General features: G+C 37.2%; 1 protein-coding gene across 3 annotated transcripts in view; it reads left to right on the top strand.

Annotated features, from left to right (window-relative positions):
* Positions 1–16,834, top strand: part of STPG2 (sperm tail PG-rich repeat containing 2) — a 786,467-nt gene that overhangs the window by 417,456 nt on the left and 352,177 nt on the right. The window lies entirely within an intron of this gene.

Here is a 16,834-nt window from a genome sequence, read left to right as displayed (position 1 = left end):
TCAGCATTCCATCAAAGGAGAAAATAAAACAAATGAAAATGAGTAATCGAAGAATTGTTATCTTGTTGGCTGTTGATTCCTCCAAAAGACAAAGACTAATGCCTGCTGGTTAAGCAAAGCTAATTTTATTAGACTTAACTTCAGAAAGGGAGAATCTCTTGAGAGTATCAGTACTATTTTCGAAGGTGGAAGTCAAGGGAAGGTATTTATATGGTTTTAGGATCTATGCTAGGTGACTTAAGCCAAGTCTTGTAAGTGGGGAACTGATTAGGACTGGGCAAAGTTTATGACGTTTGTTTACTTTAGATTGATGAGCATAGTGAGGGAAGGTCTTTAAGTATTGATTAATAAGGTACTGGTCTTGATAAGTTGGGTACTTTAGTTGTTCATAGTTTGATAATATTAAATCATATTACATCTTTAGTTGAGCAATTTCTCTCCTTTAAAAAACTCATTTTAATGGTATCCACAAATAATAAACGTCAGCCAATCTAATGGTATCCTTTTTCATTTTGCGATGCATTCTTCGTAAAGGATGTTCCCACTAGTCTTTCTAGTATTTAAGAAATTCTTGCTTTTTCTTTCTTAAGATTTTATAAGTTTAATATTATATTTTTATACTTTGTGATAGATGTTTATTATGCAAGATTATTTCCCATGTCAGAGAAAACATTTATGGGTTTTATATTGTTGTTTGTTAAGATATTCTTGAAATTTCAAACTATTACATCCTATATTTACTGAACTTCAGGGTAACTTTTCTGTTGAGAACTGAGTCTGTAATTTTTTTTTGTCTTCTCAACACCAATTTATTTCCTTGAATAATTAAAAACCTTTTTCAATAAATACTTTTTTCATAATTTTCCTTCTTTAAAGAAGTTACTTTTAAGTTGATGGGTTGGTGAATTACTAGGTCTCTTTATTATTAACTTGTTCTTTTATTTTAATTTGATACTCTCTCATGACTTTAATAAGTTTAAGTTGGTGACTCTTGAGAACATATTTGCCATAAACATTTTACTTTTTTTAATAGAAAAAGATAATTCTAGAAATGCATGATATTGATTTAGAATTGCAATTCAGTTATACTTGAAAATTACTTAACTGTATGATCTGCCATTGAGATAGTTATACATTTTTAATGTCTTATGTCCACAAAGGATCCCCAACTGTCCAATGCTGGTGGTCCATACAATTATATTTGCAAAAATCTGGAGGCTTCTTAAATTGTACACCCACATTTGTAATGTCTGCTTCTATTTTCATTTTTTTGTAAATTCTCTCTTGAGTTCCCCAGGTAGATTTAGTTCTCTCCCCATTTTTGATGGGTGGAGGAAGGTCAGAGTTGCTTTTGGAATATATCTTACTTTGCCCATCTTATTTCAATTACTAGCTAAGCTGTTTGTCTTTGCTCCTTTTAGTTATTGATATTTATTGGATTACTATCATTGACCTTTTTGAAGATCTAATAAAAGCTAGGGAGAAAATGTGTGTATACTCATAAAAAAATGTGCATACAATTTTAGAAAGTTTATTAATCTATACAAGTTCACTTATAATTTCAACTGAGAACTCTCAATATTACATTATGAGCTTCATGAAGGCAATGATTTATTTAATTGCATATTATTCAGCTTCCAACCACAGAATCTGGCACCTAATAGTATATTAATAAATGTTTATTGAATAAATTAGCAAAATGGAAAATCAGGATTTTCTTTTCATAAATCACTAATTTTTATCTAGACATAAATTTTTCCTCATTGACTTAGTTCTCAGTGAAAAGAATATGTATATATTCTTTTAAAATAACAGTAAATTTTATTGATTCATTCACATTCTCTTGTTGAATCAGTCTCTTGACCAAAAAAATGTTTTTTTAAGGTTTAGATAAGGCTTCAAATACAGTGATCGAGTCAAATATACTGATTTTTTATTTGCTTCAAATATACTGATTTTCTGAAATTTAAATTAGACAGTGTCTATGTGAGAATATTTTAAAAAGCTAAATAGAAGAAACTTCAATGAATTTAACATTATAAAATCCTTTAAATATTAGAAAAGATTTAAATATATGTCTTAAAAAAGCAAAAATTCTGCTGAAATTAATTGAAGCTCAATAACACAATTCATTTTATGAGTATAATTTTTAATTTTTGCAGGTTACATAATTGCTTGAAAAATCTCAATTAGAGATTAGTTTCAGAGTGAATTTTTAATAGCAGAATTGGGTAGGACAATATAAGTGAGATAAAATATTAACATGTATAAATCCAGAACATGTTGAGAATTGGAATCACACTGTAGGTTTAGTTTATTACTTATTTTCAGTTATAAATTTAAAAATTGAGATTCTTATTATTACTATAGATTAACACCTTTTTGTTAAAGTCAACTGTATTTTAGAAAAACACTTATTTGGCTATGATTTTATAAACTAGAAGTTGATGCATGTGTATGATAGTACTAATTAATTCAATTGAGTCATTTACTTTCTATTACTTTGAAATTCTTTTGATGAAAATTGTGCACTTAGAAGTTTGAATTCAGACTTCACATCACATTTTAGATTGATAAATATCCCATGAATATGAAAATTTAGAAATGGCACAAGAGAACAATCTGTAGTGCAATTAGTTTCATTTAAACATCTATTCAAGTAGTACAGAAATTAACAAAGATATTTTTATGAAAAGAAAATTTTACTCAAATGAAAAAGTTATAAAGGAATTTATTTAGGAAATCCTTTTGTTAGCAGATTACCCACATGTCTAAAACCCTCATTCTGGGTAATTTTAAAGAAGGAATTAGTAGGTATTTTTTTTGTTTTTTAATTATGGGATAGAATAGTTTTATACTATAGAAATGAGAAAATGCATTAACATATATGTAATTTAATTATATTTTCACCAAAAATAGAAAAAAGTATTTTCTCTATTGCATATTCTCAGAAAAATAATGTTAAATGGCAGAAAGATATTTTATTGGGAGTATAGCAAGAGATCTTTAAAAAGCTTTCATTTTTTCTATTATTATGAATAGCCCTATAAAGATGGTTTTATACCTGATCTTTGTTCCTACCTTTGATTATTTCTTAAGAAAAAATTCTTAGAATCACTGGCAAACAATGCCTGCTTCCTATTTAAGCCTAATACCTCTAATTAGATGCTAGAACTCATTTACTTCATCTGCTCAAAGAGTGGTGCCAGCCATATTTCCCTTTACTTCATTGGTTTGGATATTATAAGGCATTTAATACGTATCTGTAATTTTTTTAGAAATTATTTTTAGTATGGTAATCTTTTAATATCTTTTCGTATTTCTTAAATAATTATTGGTCAATTTATGTTGTTTTCTTTGCCAGGTGAATTTTTATAAATTTTATTTTTCAAAAAACCATTTGATTATGAAAAGTGGTAATATTTAAAAAAAAACATTCCCATATTGCTTTAGTTGTGTTTTTGTCTCTTTCACATCATTAGCTTTAGATGAGTTGCACTTTCATATTTGTTTTTGCCATGTATGGAAGACATCAATCTTGGAATACCCTTTATGTCATTAGCTTAGAGTATACATTTAAGAGAGTAGAAAGTCAGACCAAAGTACTTGTATTTGAATTTCAACATAATCACTCCTTTGCTGTATAGTAATGGTTACTAACTTATCTAAGAAATTTTACCATGTTTTGCATGCTTATTTGGTAAAATCTATTAAAAATTGTCTTTACTTTTAAAAATCATTTTGTTAGGCTTAGTGTTTCTTCATACCTAAGTTAATTTATTTAATGCCTTTGTATTTTCTTTTGGTTTGGATATGGTTTTTATTTTTGTCTTCGATTCTATGCTACCTTATATTTTTACTTTGGTATTAGGTTTGACACATCAATCTTTCTTTCCTTCCTTTCACTTATAATTTGGACTATCATCTTTATTATTCATCCAATTACTATTCAGAAGGCCCTTATTGATGCCCACCAGTCATAATATTTCTTTCTATTGCAGTAATTCTCACACTCTCATAGGTAACTCTTTCATACCTTCTGTGTTCTAAAATCTCTAGTACTTCCCCCCACCCTCCATCCTCTTATTTATTGAAATTATTTTCATTTTTTTGAGACAGGGTCTCACTCTGTTGCCCAGGTTGGAGTGCAGTGGTACAATCACAGTTCACTGCAGCTTTGACCTCCTAGGCTCAAGTAATTCTCCCACCTCAGCCTCCCAGGTAGCTGGAACTACAAGCACGCACCGCCATACCTGGCTAATTGTTTGTATTTTTTGTAGAGTTGGGGTTTTGCCCTGTTGCCCAGGCTGGTCTTGGACTTCTGGAAGCAATCCAACTGCCTTTGCCTCCCAAAGTGCTGAGATTATAGGCATTAAGCCACTGCGCCCAGCTCTCTCATTCTCTTTTAGTTAATGCCTTCAGACATTTTACTTAACATTTCCACACAGTCCTATCAGCACATCACTTTCCCCAACAGCATTTCTACATATTTACTCCACTTGTCCTCCTGAAGTTGAACTGTCTTGCCTCCTACTTAAGCCTAATACCTTTAATTACCTGCTAGATCTCATTTGCTTCATCTGCTCAATGATGTTGTACCAGCAATTTCTCCCTTTACTTCATTTTTTCCTCTCTGCCAAATCATTCATGTAAACATACAACCATTTTGCCTATCATCCCATCTAAAAATATCTCTCAGCCTCACTTTTCCTTAAATTAAACCCGTTTCTATATTTTCTTCTTTAAAAAGCTACTCAAAGTACTATCATACATTCATCATTTCCATTTTCTCTTTTCTTATTCTCTTTTAATTTGACACTTGTAAGGCTTTCTCCCCAACTACTCCACAGAAATGGCTCATCAATGACTTCCATAAATCTTTTGCCCAATCCTGTGGTAGATCCTGTGTTGAATCTCCTTATTTTACTTAGCCTAGAAGCAGCATTTAATATAGTGGATTATTCTTCTTGGAAATGTTCATCCTGCCCCAAGTTGGGTTTTCAGACTACCATTCTCTCTATGTCTGAGTTGGTTTTGGCTGCTTTAACAAACTAACAGAGACTGAGTGGTTTATAAACAACAAAGATTTATTTCTCATAGCTCTGAACACTGGAAAGTCCTAGATAAAATTTAGTGTTTTGTGAGGGCCTTCTTCCTGATTCACAGACAGCTGTCTTCTTGCTGTGTCCTCACATGGCAGAAGGGCAAAGGAACTCTCTTTTATAAGGGCCTAATTCCATTCACGAGGGCTCTACCTCAGGACCTAATCACCTACAAATGCCAACTTTCTAATACTATCACACTAGGGGTTAGGGTTTCAACATATGGATTGACAGTAAGTAGAGATGGAAACAAATTTTTTAGGGCATTAGTCTCTATATTGGTCCCTACAAGCTACTCGCAGAGGATAAGGGGGTGCTGAGTATATGTGTGTAGTCCTCCGTTATCTGCTTTTTTCAGAAGGGCTACATTTCCTATGTTTTATATATTATATATGTTAGAAAAAGAGTTCCACTGCTTATGAATAAAAAGAAAAATTCAAAGCTACAGTTATAAGGAAAAGGTAGATTCACTGGATCAAGAGAAAATAGTATAAATCGCACTTTGATCACTTGATAGCTCAGATACAAGGATAAAAACTGCTATAAATGTAGTACAAACCTATACTGAAAAAAGCATGTATTACAGTACTTGATATACAGTGGGACCCTATGTTATAGTTATTATATATTATATATATTATATATGTTATTGTTACTGTTACCTTTGTTTCATGGCTATGTTCATTTATTTCTAGTTTATAAATGTGATCCTAGTCTGGTATAGGCTCTGAGTCCAAAATGGAAAATCTCTATTCTCAACTATATAGCAATCTAGTAAGGAGAAACTATATATAAACATTTTAATTATAATAAAATAATTATTGTTTGTTAATAGGTGAAAGGTACCAATATGATAAAGAATTTCTGGGCTGGGTGCAATGGCTCATGCCTGTAATCCCAGCACTTTAAGAATTTCTGGGCTTGGTACAGCAGCTCACACCTGTAATCCTAGAACTTTGGGAGGCTGAGGTGGGCAGCTCACCTGAGGTCCAGAGTTCAAGACCAGCCTGGTCAACATGGTAAAACCCTGTCTCGACTAAAGATACAAAAATTAGCAAGGTGTGGTGGTGTGCACCTGTTGTCCCAGCTGCTTAGGTGGCAGAGACATGAGAATCGCTTGAACTTGGGAGGTGGAGGTTGCAATGAAGCCGAGATAACACCACTGCACTCCAGCCTGGGTGACAGAGTGATACTCCTTCTCAGAAAAAAAAAAAAAGAATTTCTAAGTTAGACAAAGGGAGTAAGACTTCAGAAAGTATTTTATATGAAATATAAAAGAGAATGGGAGTTTTTTACTTAGACAAGCCAATGGGACTTATTCTAGGCAAAGGAAACAGTATATGCAAAGTCAAAGAAGCACTGGAGAATAGAATATCCTTGTCAAGCTTATTGTTAGTATTACTAAAATATAAAATGAATAGAATGATATTAGATATGTAGATAGTATTAGATCACAAAGAGTATCAAAATATGCAGTTTTAATTTTCTCCTCTGAGACACCAAAGATTTCTGAGTAGAATTATAATGTTATATATTAATACAAATCAAGCAACATCCAGTGTTTTATTTTTTAATATTTTAAGATATTTTTTCCATATTTTTTCTTGATAAATTGCTTATAAGGAATGATAAAGCATGATTTAAATTGTATATGCTTTTTAATATTGAATGACAGTTTCTAAGTTTATTTCTAATGTTCATATTATCTTTGTAGAACATTTTCAATTGTAGCTATGAAATATATTTTAGAATGTGACCTAAACTTCTCCTTTTACAAACTCAGTTTTATACTGTAGTTTTAATGTTTATGGGACAGTATTTTATATTATTTGAAAATGTGATTTAAACTTTTGGTTTTAGAAATTGGTTTTGCACTTCAAATGTAAAGGTCATGGCACATTACTTAATACCCCAAAGTGAATGTTTAAAAGCTACCTGTCATTTGCCATTCTAAAAAGGTCTTTGACTCTCCATGGACTACAACCTTGCTTTAATTCTTTTTCTTCATTTCTTCTGACAGAACTCTTGATATTCCTTTGAACTTCCTAAGTCATTAAATTTTAGGAGACATATTATGTTCTGTCTGGGAAGATCTATTTTCAGCCTATGCTATTAGGCCTTGGGATATCTGTCAGAGGTATGATCTTCTCTGGGTTGTGTTGAGAGGAATCCAGACATATTATGTAAGTATTTCTTGTATGGGAATAGAGAAAGGTCTTTGTATCTTAAGGAGAGCTTTCAGCCCAGAAAGATCATTTGGATGATTATATGTTATGGATAATTTACATGGAGTTCATAAACTCTTTCATTGTGTGATGGTTAATACTGAGTGTCAACTTAATTGGATTGAAGGATACAGAGTATTCAAAATACTGATCCTGGGTGTGTCTGTTAGGGTGTTGCCAAAGGAGATTAACATTTGAGTCAGTGGGCTGGAAAAGGCAGACCCACCCTTAATCTGGGTGGGCACCATCTAATCAGCTGTCAGCACAGCTAGAATATAAAGCAGGCAGAAAAATGTGAAAGGGTAAGACCAGCCTAGCCTCACAGCCTGTATCTTTCTCTCATGCTGGATGCTTTTTGCCCTCAAACTTCGGACCCCAAGTTCTTCAGTTTTGGGACTCAGACTGGCTCTCCTTGCTCCTCAGTTTGCAGACAGCCTATTGTGGGACCTTGTGATCATGTAAGTTAATACTTAATAAATCCCCCTGTATATACATATATATATATGCACATATACACACACACAGACACACACAAATATACTGTGCTAATGTACTATATATATACTATAATATACTATATATACTAAATATAATAGCATATATAGTATATTATAGTGTATAGACTATATATAGTATATACTATATACTGTATATACTATATATATACTATATACTACTATATATAGTGTGTGTATGTATAGTATATATCATAATATATAGTATATATAATAGGATATATATATATATGTATACATATATATATATATATATCCTATTAGTTCTGACCCTCTAGAGAACCCTGACTAATACAGATTTTGGTAACACAAGTGGTTCTAGAAGAACAATATTAAGGATCGAGTTCTTTTGCTGGTTTTGGGGTTCTGGAGTTGGCTGCTTAATACGATTAGATCCCAAAATGCTAAGACTCTACTTCTAATAATATGGAGAACACTGATAGTCCTTGGCATGAACTGTTTAGAGAGCTATGCAAAATAAATGCATTTGACACTCCTGATTCACTGCTCGTGAGAAGCAAGGAGTCTAGTCACTCTATACCTAATACTTTTGACCATATGTGGAGAACCAAGGAACATAATGAAGCTGGATGGTTGCTCCAAACTTCAGTGAACAAAGTAATGAAAGAAACAAAGAAATGAAAGAAAATGATGAATCTAAGGATTCTAACTCCCAGCTTCAGAAGCAGACACTGAGCCTCAAATCTGCTAAGATTGCCCTGAGTGAGAGTCTTACCTCCTGTAGAGAAAGACCTGAAATTGTGGAAAAATAGACACAAGCTCTTATCATGCAAGTGGCTGACGTGCAACAAAAGGTGCAGGCACAGCCTCACCAGGTGTCTACTGTTAATGTGAGGGCATTGATTGGAAAAGAATGGAACCCTACAACTTTGAATGGGGATGTGTGGGAGGATCCTGATGAAGCTGGGGACACTGAGCTTGTAAACTCTGATGAAGCTTTTTTGCCAGAACAAACAGCTTCACCATCCCCAGTAGTGGCAATATCTCCTTCTTGACCCATGCTGCCATCAGCCATTCCACCTTTGTCTGAGGAGATAAACCCTGCACTACCTGAGGCAACAGTGATTGCCTCTGGTGAGGCAGTTGCCAGGCAAGATAATGTTGATTCTCTTCAGGAGCCACCCCTAATGCCCCCATTTGCTTCTAAACCTATAACTAAAGTCCCAGGGGGTCCCTAGAGGTGAGGCTGAGGGTTTGACCCACGACAAGGTGTGTTACACTTGAAAAAACTGCTTGAATTTTTAACTTATATAAACAGAAATCTGGAGAACAGGCATGGGAATGGATATTAAGGGTGTGGGATAATGTTGGAAGGAACGTAGAGTTGGATCAAGCTGAATTTATTTATTTGGGCCCACTAAGTGGGGACTCTGCATTTAATGTTGCAGCTCAGGGAGTTAAAAAAGGTTCTAATAGCTTATTTGCATGGTTAGCTGAAATATGGATTAAAAGATGGCCCACTGTAAGTGAGCTGGAAATGCATGGTATCCCTTGGTTTGATGTAGAGGAAGGGATCCAAATGCTTAGAGAGATTGGGAAGGTGGAATGGATTAGTCACTTTAGACCTACTCATCCCAGCTGGGAGGATCCAGAAGACATCCCTTGAACAATGCGTTGTGAAACAGATTTGTGAGGGTAGCACCTGCATCTTTGAAGAGCTCTGTAATTGCTCTTCTCTGTATGTCACATCTAACAATGGGAACCACCATCACTCAACTACAAAATTTAAATATAATGGGAGTAATTGGATCCCAAGGTGGCAGGGGCCAAGTGGTGGCACTCAACTGTCAAAGGCAAAGTGGATGTAGCTACTGTGATGGACAGCAGAGACAAAGCAGCAGTCAGAATAGTCTGACTTGTGTAGAGCTATGGGATTGGCTAATTAATCATGGTTTTCCTAGAAGTGAAATTGACAGGAAGCCTACTGCATTCCTACTTAATTTATATAAGCAGAAACCTTCTGGGTTGAATGGACAAAAGACTAATTTGAATTATAAAATCAGAATCACGGCCCCTCAATCAATTTCCAGACTTGAGCAGGTTTACAGACCCAGAACCCCTTGAATGATGGGGAGGCTGGGTCCCCTTGAGGTAGGACCCCACTACACTACCAACAATTTATGCTGTTAATCTTTTTTCCATCCTGCCCCATGGAGACCTCTGGTTAACTGTGCATTGGAGAAAGGGAAATTATCAGACATTTTGAGGACTACTGAACACTGGCTCTGAGCTGACATTGATTCCAGGGGATCCAATATGTCATCGTGGTCCTCCAGTTAAAGTAGAGGCTTATGGAGGTCAGATAATTAAAGGGGTTTTAGCTCAGGTCTGACTTACAGTGGGTCCAGTGGGTCCCTGGACTCATCTTGTGATCATTTTCCCAGTGCCAGGATGCATAACTGGCATAGACATACTTAGCAGCTGGCAGGACCCCAACGTTGGCTCCCTGAATGGTAGGGTGAGGGCTACTATAGTGGGAAAGGCCAAATAAAAGGCATTAAGAGCCGCCTCTACCTAGAAAAATGGTAAATCAAAAACAATATTGCGTCCCTGGAGGGATTGCCGAGATTAGTGCCACTATCAAGGATATGAAAGATGCAGGGGTGGTGATTCCCACCACATCCCCATTCACCTCTCCCATTTGGCCTGTGAGGAAGACAGATGGATCGTGGAGAATGACAGTGGATTCTTATAAGCTTAATCAAGTGGTGACTCCAATTTCAGCTGCTGTACCAAATGTGGTTTCATTGATTTGAGCAAATTAACACATTTCCTGGTACTTGCTATGCAGCCATTGACTCAGGAGATGCGTTTTTCTCCCTTCCTGTCCATAAGGCCCATCAGAAGCAATCTGGCTTTAGCTGGCAAGGCCAGCATTATACCTTTACAGTCCTACCTCAGGGGTATATCAACTTCTGGCTTTGTGTCATAATCTTATTTGGAGAAACCCTGATCACTTTTCACTTCCACAAGATATCACACTGGTCTATTACACTGAAGACATTATGCTGATTAGATCCAGTGAGCAAGAAGTAGGAAACACACTGGACTTATTGGTGAGACACTTGCATGCCAGAAAATGGAAATAAATCCAACTAAAATTCAGGGACCTTCTCCCTCAGTAAAATTTCTAGGGGTCCAGTGGTGTGGGGCCTGTTGAGATATTCCTTCTAAGGTGAAGTATAAGTTGCTGCATTTGACCCCTTCTACAACCAAGAAAGTGGCAGAATGCCTACTGGGCCTATTGGGATTTTGGAGACAACACATTCCTCATTTGTGTGTATTGCTCTGGCCCATTTGTCGAGTGACCCAAAAGGCTGTTATTTTGGAGTGGAGTCCAGTACAGGAGAAGGCTCTGTAACAGGTCCAGGCTACTGTACAAGCTGCTCTGCCACTGGGGCCATATGACTCAGCAGATCCAATTGGTTGTGGTATCAGTGGCAGATAGGGATGGTGACTGGAGCCTTTGGCAGTCCCCCATAGGTGAATCCCAGCGGAGGCCTCTAGGATTTTGAAGCAAGGCCCTGCCATCTGTGGATAACTACTCTCCTTTTGAGAGACAGCTCTTGGCCTGTTACTGGGCTTTGGTGGAAACTGAACGTTTGACTATGGGTCATCAAGTCACCACATGACCTCAACTGCCTATCATTAACTGGGTGCTTTCTGACCCATCTATCCATAAAGTGGGTCATGCACAGCAGCATTCCCTCATCAAATGAAAGTGGCATATAAGTGATCAGGCTCAAGCAGGTCCTGAAAGCCCAAGTAAGTTACATGAGGAAGTGCTCAAATGCCCATGGTTTCCACTGATGCCACACTGCCTCATCTCCTCCAGCCTGCACCGATGGCCTCATGGGGAGTTCCTTATGATTAGTTGACAGAGAAAGAGAAGACTAGGGCCTGGTTCATAGATGGTTGTGCATCATAAGCAGGCACCACCCAAAAGTGAACAGCTGCAGCACTACAGCCTCTTTCTAGGACATCCTTGAAGGACAGCAGTGAAGGGAACTCTTCTCAGTGGGCAGAACTTTGAGCAGTGCACCTGGTTATGCACTTTGCATGGAAGGAGAAATGGCCAGATGTGTGATTATATACTCATTCATGGACTGTAACCAATGGTTTGGCTGGATGGTCAGGGACTTGGAAGAAGCATAAGAAAATTGGTGATAAAGAAATTTAGGGAAGAGGTATGTGGATAGACCTCTCTGAGTGGTCAAAAATTGTGAAGATATTTGTATCCCATGTGAGTGCTCACCAATGGGTGACCTCAACAGAGGAGCATTTTAGTAATCAATTGGATAGTATGACCCATTCTGTGGACACCACTCAGCCTCTTTCCCCAGCCACCTCAGTTATTGCCCAATGGGCCCATGAACAAAGTGGCCATGGTGGCAGTGATGGAGGTTATGCATGGCCTCAACAACATGGATTTCCACTCACCAAGGCAGACCTGGCTCCAGCCACTGTCGAGTGCCCAATTTGCCAGCAGCAGAGACTGACACTGAGCCCTCAGTATAGCCACTGTCCTCAGGGTGATCAGCCAACTACCTGGTGGCGGGTTGATTGTATTGGACCTCTTCTGAAAGGGCAGATGTTTGTCTTCACTGTAATAGACATTTACTCTGGATATGTGTTTGCCTATCTTGTATGCAATGCTTCTGCCAAGACTATCATCAGTGGACTCACAGAACACCTTATCCACTGTCATGGTATTCCACACAGCATTGCCTCTGACCAAGGCACTCACTTTATGGCTAAAGAAGTGTGGCAGTGGGCTCATGCTCATGGAATTCACTAGTCTTACCATGTTCCCCATCATCCTGAAGCAGCTGGATTGATAGAATAGTGGAATGGCCTTTTGAAGTCACAATTACAATGCCAACTAGGTGACAATACTTTGCCGGGCTCTGGCAAAGTATTCCAGAAGGCCATGAATGCTGTGAATCAGCCTCCAATATATGGTATTGTTTCTCCCATAGCCAGGGTTCATGGGGCCAGGAATCAAGGGGTAGAAGTGGAAGTGGCATCACTCATCATCAACCTTAGTGATCCACTAGCAACATTTTTGCTTCCTGTTCTCATGGCATTACATTTTGCTAGCCTAGAGGTCTTAGTTCCAGAGGGAAGAATGCTGCCACCAGGAGACACAACAATGAATCCATTAAATTGGAAGTTAAGATTGCCACCTGGACACTTTGTGCTCCTCCTACCTTTAAGTCAACAGGCTAAGAATGGAGTTACAGTGTTCACTGGGGTTATTGACACAGATTATCAAGATGAAATCAGTCTACTACTCCACAACGGTGGTAAGGAAGAGTATGGATGGAATACAGGAGATCCATTAGGGCATCTCTTAGTATTGCCATGCCCTGTGATTAAGCTTAATGGGAAACTCCAACAGTTCTGCCAATCCAGGCAGAAATACAAATGGCCCAGACCCTTTAGGAATGAAGGTTTGAGTCACTCCACCAAGAAAATAACCACAACCTGCTGAGGTTCTTGCTGAAGGCAAAGGGATACTGCTGAGACAAAATCGGTCATGGAGACCCTAACCCAGTGGTACTAGAGGAATTAAAGATACACACAAAGAAATATAGAGTGTGGAGTGGGAAATCAGGGGGCTGACAGCCTTCAGAGCTGAGAGCCATGAACAGAGTTTTACCCATGTATTTATTGACAGTAAGCCAGTGATAAGCATTGTTTCTATAGATTATAGATTAACTAAAAGCATTCCTCACGAGAAAAAAAGTGATGAGCCGAAACAAAGGGATGGGTTCTGGCTAGTTATTTGCAGCAGGAACATGTCCTTAAGGCACAGATCACTCATGCAATTGCTTGTGGTTTAGGAACGCCTTAAGTGGTTTTCCACCCTGGGTGGGCCAGGTGTTACTTGCCCTCATTTTGGTAAACTAACAGCCTTCAGTGTGGGTGTCATAGCCATCACGAGCATATCACAGTGCTGCAGGGATTTTGTTTATGGCCAGTTTTGTGGCCAGTTTATAGCCAGATTTGGGGGCCTGTTCCCAACAAGTTCCCCCTTTTTGTTTTTGCAAGAAAATAAAAGCAAAGTCGGCTTTATGACAGTGAGCTACTTCTCACAGGAATCGGGATCCGCATCTGCAGACTACACAAAGACAAACAACACAGATTAAAAGCACAATCAGCATTGAAATCACAGAGACTCCAAGTGTTTTTATCCATTGTAATGGGTTACTAGCTGCTAATCCATCTGCAGCTCCTTCAAGCACTCTAGTTCCTGGCATTAAGGTCAGGGGTGCCTGGGATGCTTTTAATATTTGTTCTTTTAATTTTGCAACATCCAAAGACAAGTTTGTAGAGTGTCCTTTTAGATGCTTTTTAATTCTTTCCCAAATTTTGATCTTGTTAAGAGCCATTAATAGTTATCACAAATCCTTATATTTAGCTCCCACAGCGGGCCATGTTATTTGAGGTTGAGGTGCCACTATACCACCATGTTTCCAGATAATAGGAACTCTTGCTGTACTTCTTACGATTTCTACCATCTGACCATTTTGTTTAGACCAGCTGAACATAGTGTGGCTGTGGCATGCAGACTGAGAGGTGCAATTCAAGCTAAACATTCCCTTAGGGGACCAATCAATAATGATTCCATAGGAATCCTTGCACAGCACCTCTGCCTGTTCTGCAATGCAATCTTCCCAAACAAGTGTGTTCATTTTTTCTGGCCAGGTCCAATCCTATTTACAAATGGTTTTTTGAGAGTGGTATGCCTCAATTATAGGAGCAGAAAATTGATTTTTTTGATTATGGGCATTCTTGCAGGAGAAGATGGTATTACATTGTGGGTTTGATTTGGATTTCCCTGATAATTAGTGATGTTGAACATTATTTAATGTCTGTTGGCTATTTGTATTTGTATATCTTCTCTTGAGAATTGTCTACTCTTGTCCTTTGCCCACTTTTTGATGGGATTGTTTTCTTTTGTCTTGCTGACTTGTTTTAAGTTCCTTGTAGATTCTGAATACTAGTCCATTGTCAGATGTATAGATTGGGAAGATTTTCTGCCACTCTGTGGGTTGTGTGTTTACTCTGCTGATTATTTCTTTTGCTGTGTAGAAACTTTTTAGTTTAATTAAGTTACATCTATTTATCTCTATTTTTATTGTGTTTGCTTTTCTGTTCTTAGTCGTGAAGTCTTGGCCTAAGCCAGTGTCTAAAAGGGTTTTTCCAATGCTATCTTCTGGAATTTGTATGGTTTCAGGTCTTAGATTCAAGACTTTGATCCATTTTGAGTTTATTTTTCTATAAGGTAAGAGATGAAGATTCAGTTTTCTTCTGTGTGTGGCTTGCCAATTTATTACAGGACCATTTGTTGAATAGGGTGACCTCTCCACACTTTATGTTTTTGTTTGCTTTGTCAAAGATCAATTGACTGTAAGTATTTGGCTCTATTTCTGGGTTCTCAATTATGTTTCATTTGTCTGTGTGCCTATTTTTATGCCAGTAACATGCTGTTTTGGTGACTATGGCCTTATAGTATAGTTTGAAGTTGGGTAATGTAATGCCTCCAGATTTGTTCTCTTTGCTTAGTCTTGCTTTGGCAATGTGGGCTCTTTTTTTGGTTTCATATGAAATTTAGGATTTTTTTTCTAGTTCTATAAAGAATGATGGAGTCTCCACTCACAATGCAGTTTGATGGGAACTGCATTGAATTTGTAGATTGCTTTGGCAGTGTGGTCATTTTCACAATGTTGGTTCTATGTATCTGTGGGCATGGAATGTGTTTCCATTTGTGATGTCTTTGATTACTTTCAGCAGTGTTTCATAGTTTTCCTTGCAGAAGTCTTTCACTTCCTTGGTTTGGTTAGATATATTCCTAAGTAGTTTCTTTTTTTTTTTTTTTCATCTATTTTAAAAGGGGTTGTGTTCTTGATTTGACTCAGCTTGATCAGTGTTGGTGTATAGCAGACTACTGATTTGTGTACACTAATGTAGTATCCTGAAACTTTGCTTAATTCATTTTTCAGTTCTAGGAGCTTTTTGGATGAATTTTTAGGGTTTTCTAGGTATACTGTCATATCATCAGCGAACAGCAACAATTTGACTTCCTCTTTACCAGTTTGGATGAAGAAATAAATTTCCTACTCTTATCTAATTACTCTGACTAGGACTTCCAGCACTATGTTGAATAGAAGTGGTGAAAGTGCTCATCCTTGTCTTGTTCCAGTTCTCAGGAAGAATGCTTACAACTTTTCCCCATTCAGTATAATGTTGGCTGTGGGTTTGTCATAAATGGCTTTTATTACCTTAAGGTATGTTCCTTCTATGCCGATTTTGCTGAGTGTTTTAATCATAAAGGGATGCTGGATTTTGTCAAGTGATTTTCTGTATCTATTGAGATGATCATCTGATTTTTGTTTTTAATTCTGTTTATGTGGTATATCACACATATTGACTTGCAGATATTAAACCATTCCTGCATCCCTGATATGAAACCCACTTGATCATGGTGGATTATCTTTTTTATATGCTTTTGGGTTTGGCTAGCTAGTATTTATTTTATTTATTTTTTTTTTTGAGGATTTTTGTGTCTATGTTCATCAGGGACACAGGTCTATAGTTTTCTTTTTTTTGTTATGTCCTTTCATGGTTTTTTTATTAGGATGACATTGGCTTCATGGAATGATTTAGGAAGGATTCCCTCTTTCTCTGTCTTTTGCAATAGTGTCAATAAGATTGGTACTAATTCTTATTTGAATGTCTCATAGAATTCAGCTGTGAATCTGTCTGCCTCTGGACTTTTTTTGTTGCTAACTTTTTTTTTTTTTTGGTGACAGAGTCTTGCTCTGTCACCCAGGCTGAAGTACAGTGACACAATCTCGGCTCACTGCAAGCTCTGCCTCCCGGGTTCACGCCATTCTCCTGCCTCAGCCTCCCAAGTAGCTGGGACTACAGGCGCCCGCCACCACACCTGGCTAACTTTTTGTAT

Source organism: Pongo pygmaeus, chromosome 3 (genome assembly GCF_028885625.2).
Source record: "Pongo pygmaeus isolate AG05252 chromosome 3, NHGRI_mPonPyg2-v2.0_pri, whole genome shotgun sequence".
Lineage (NCBI taxonomy): Eukaryota > Metazoa > Chordata > Mammalia > Primates > Hominidae > Pongo > Pongo pygmaeus.
Note: the sequence above shows the minus strand (reverse complement) of the source record. Positions and strands in the feature narration are given on the sequence as shown.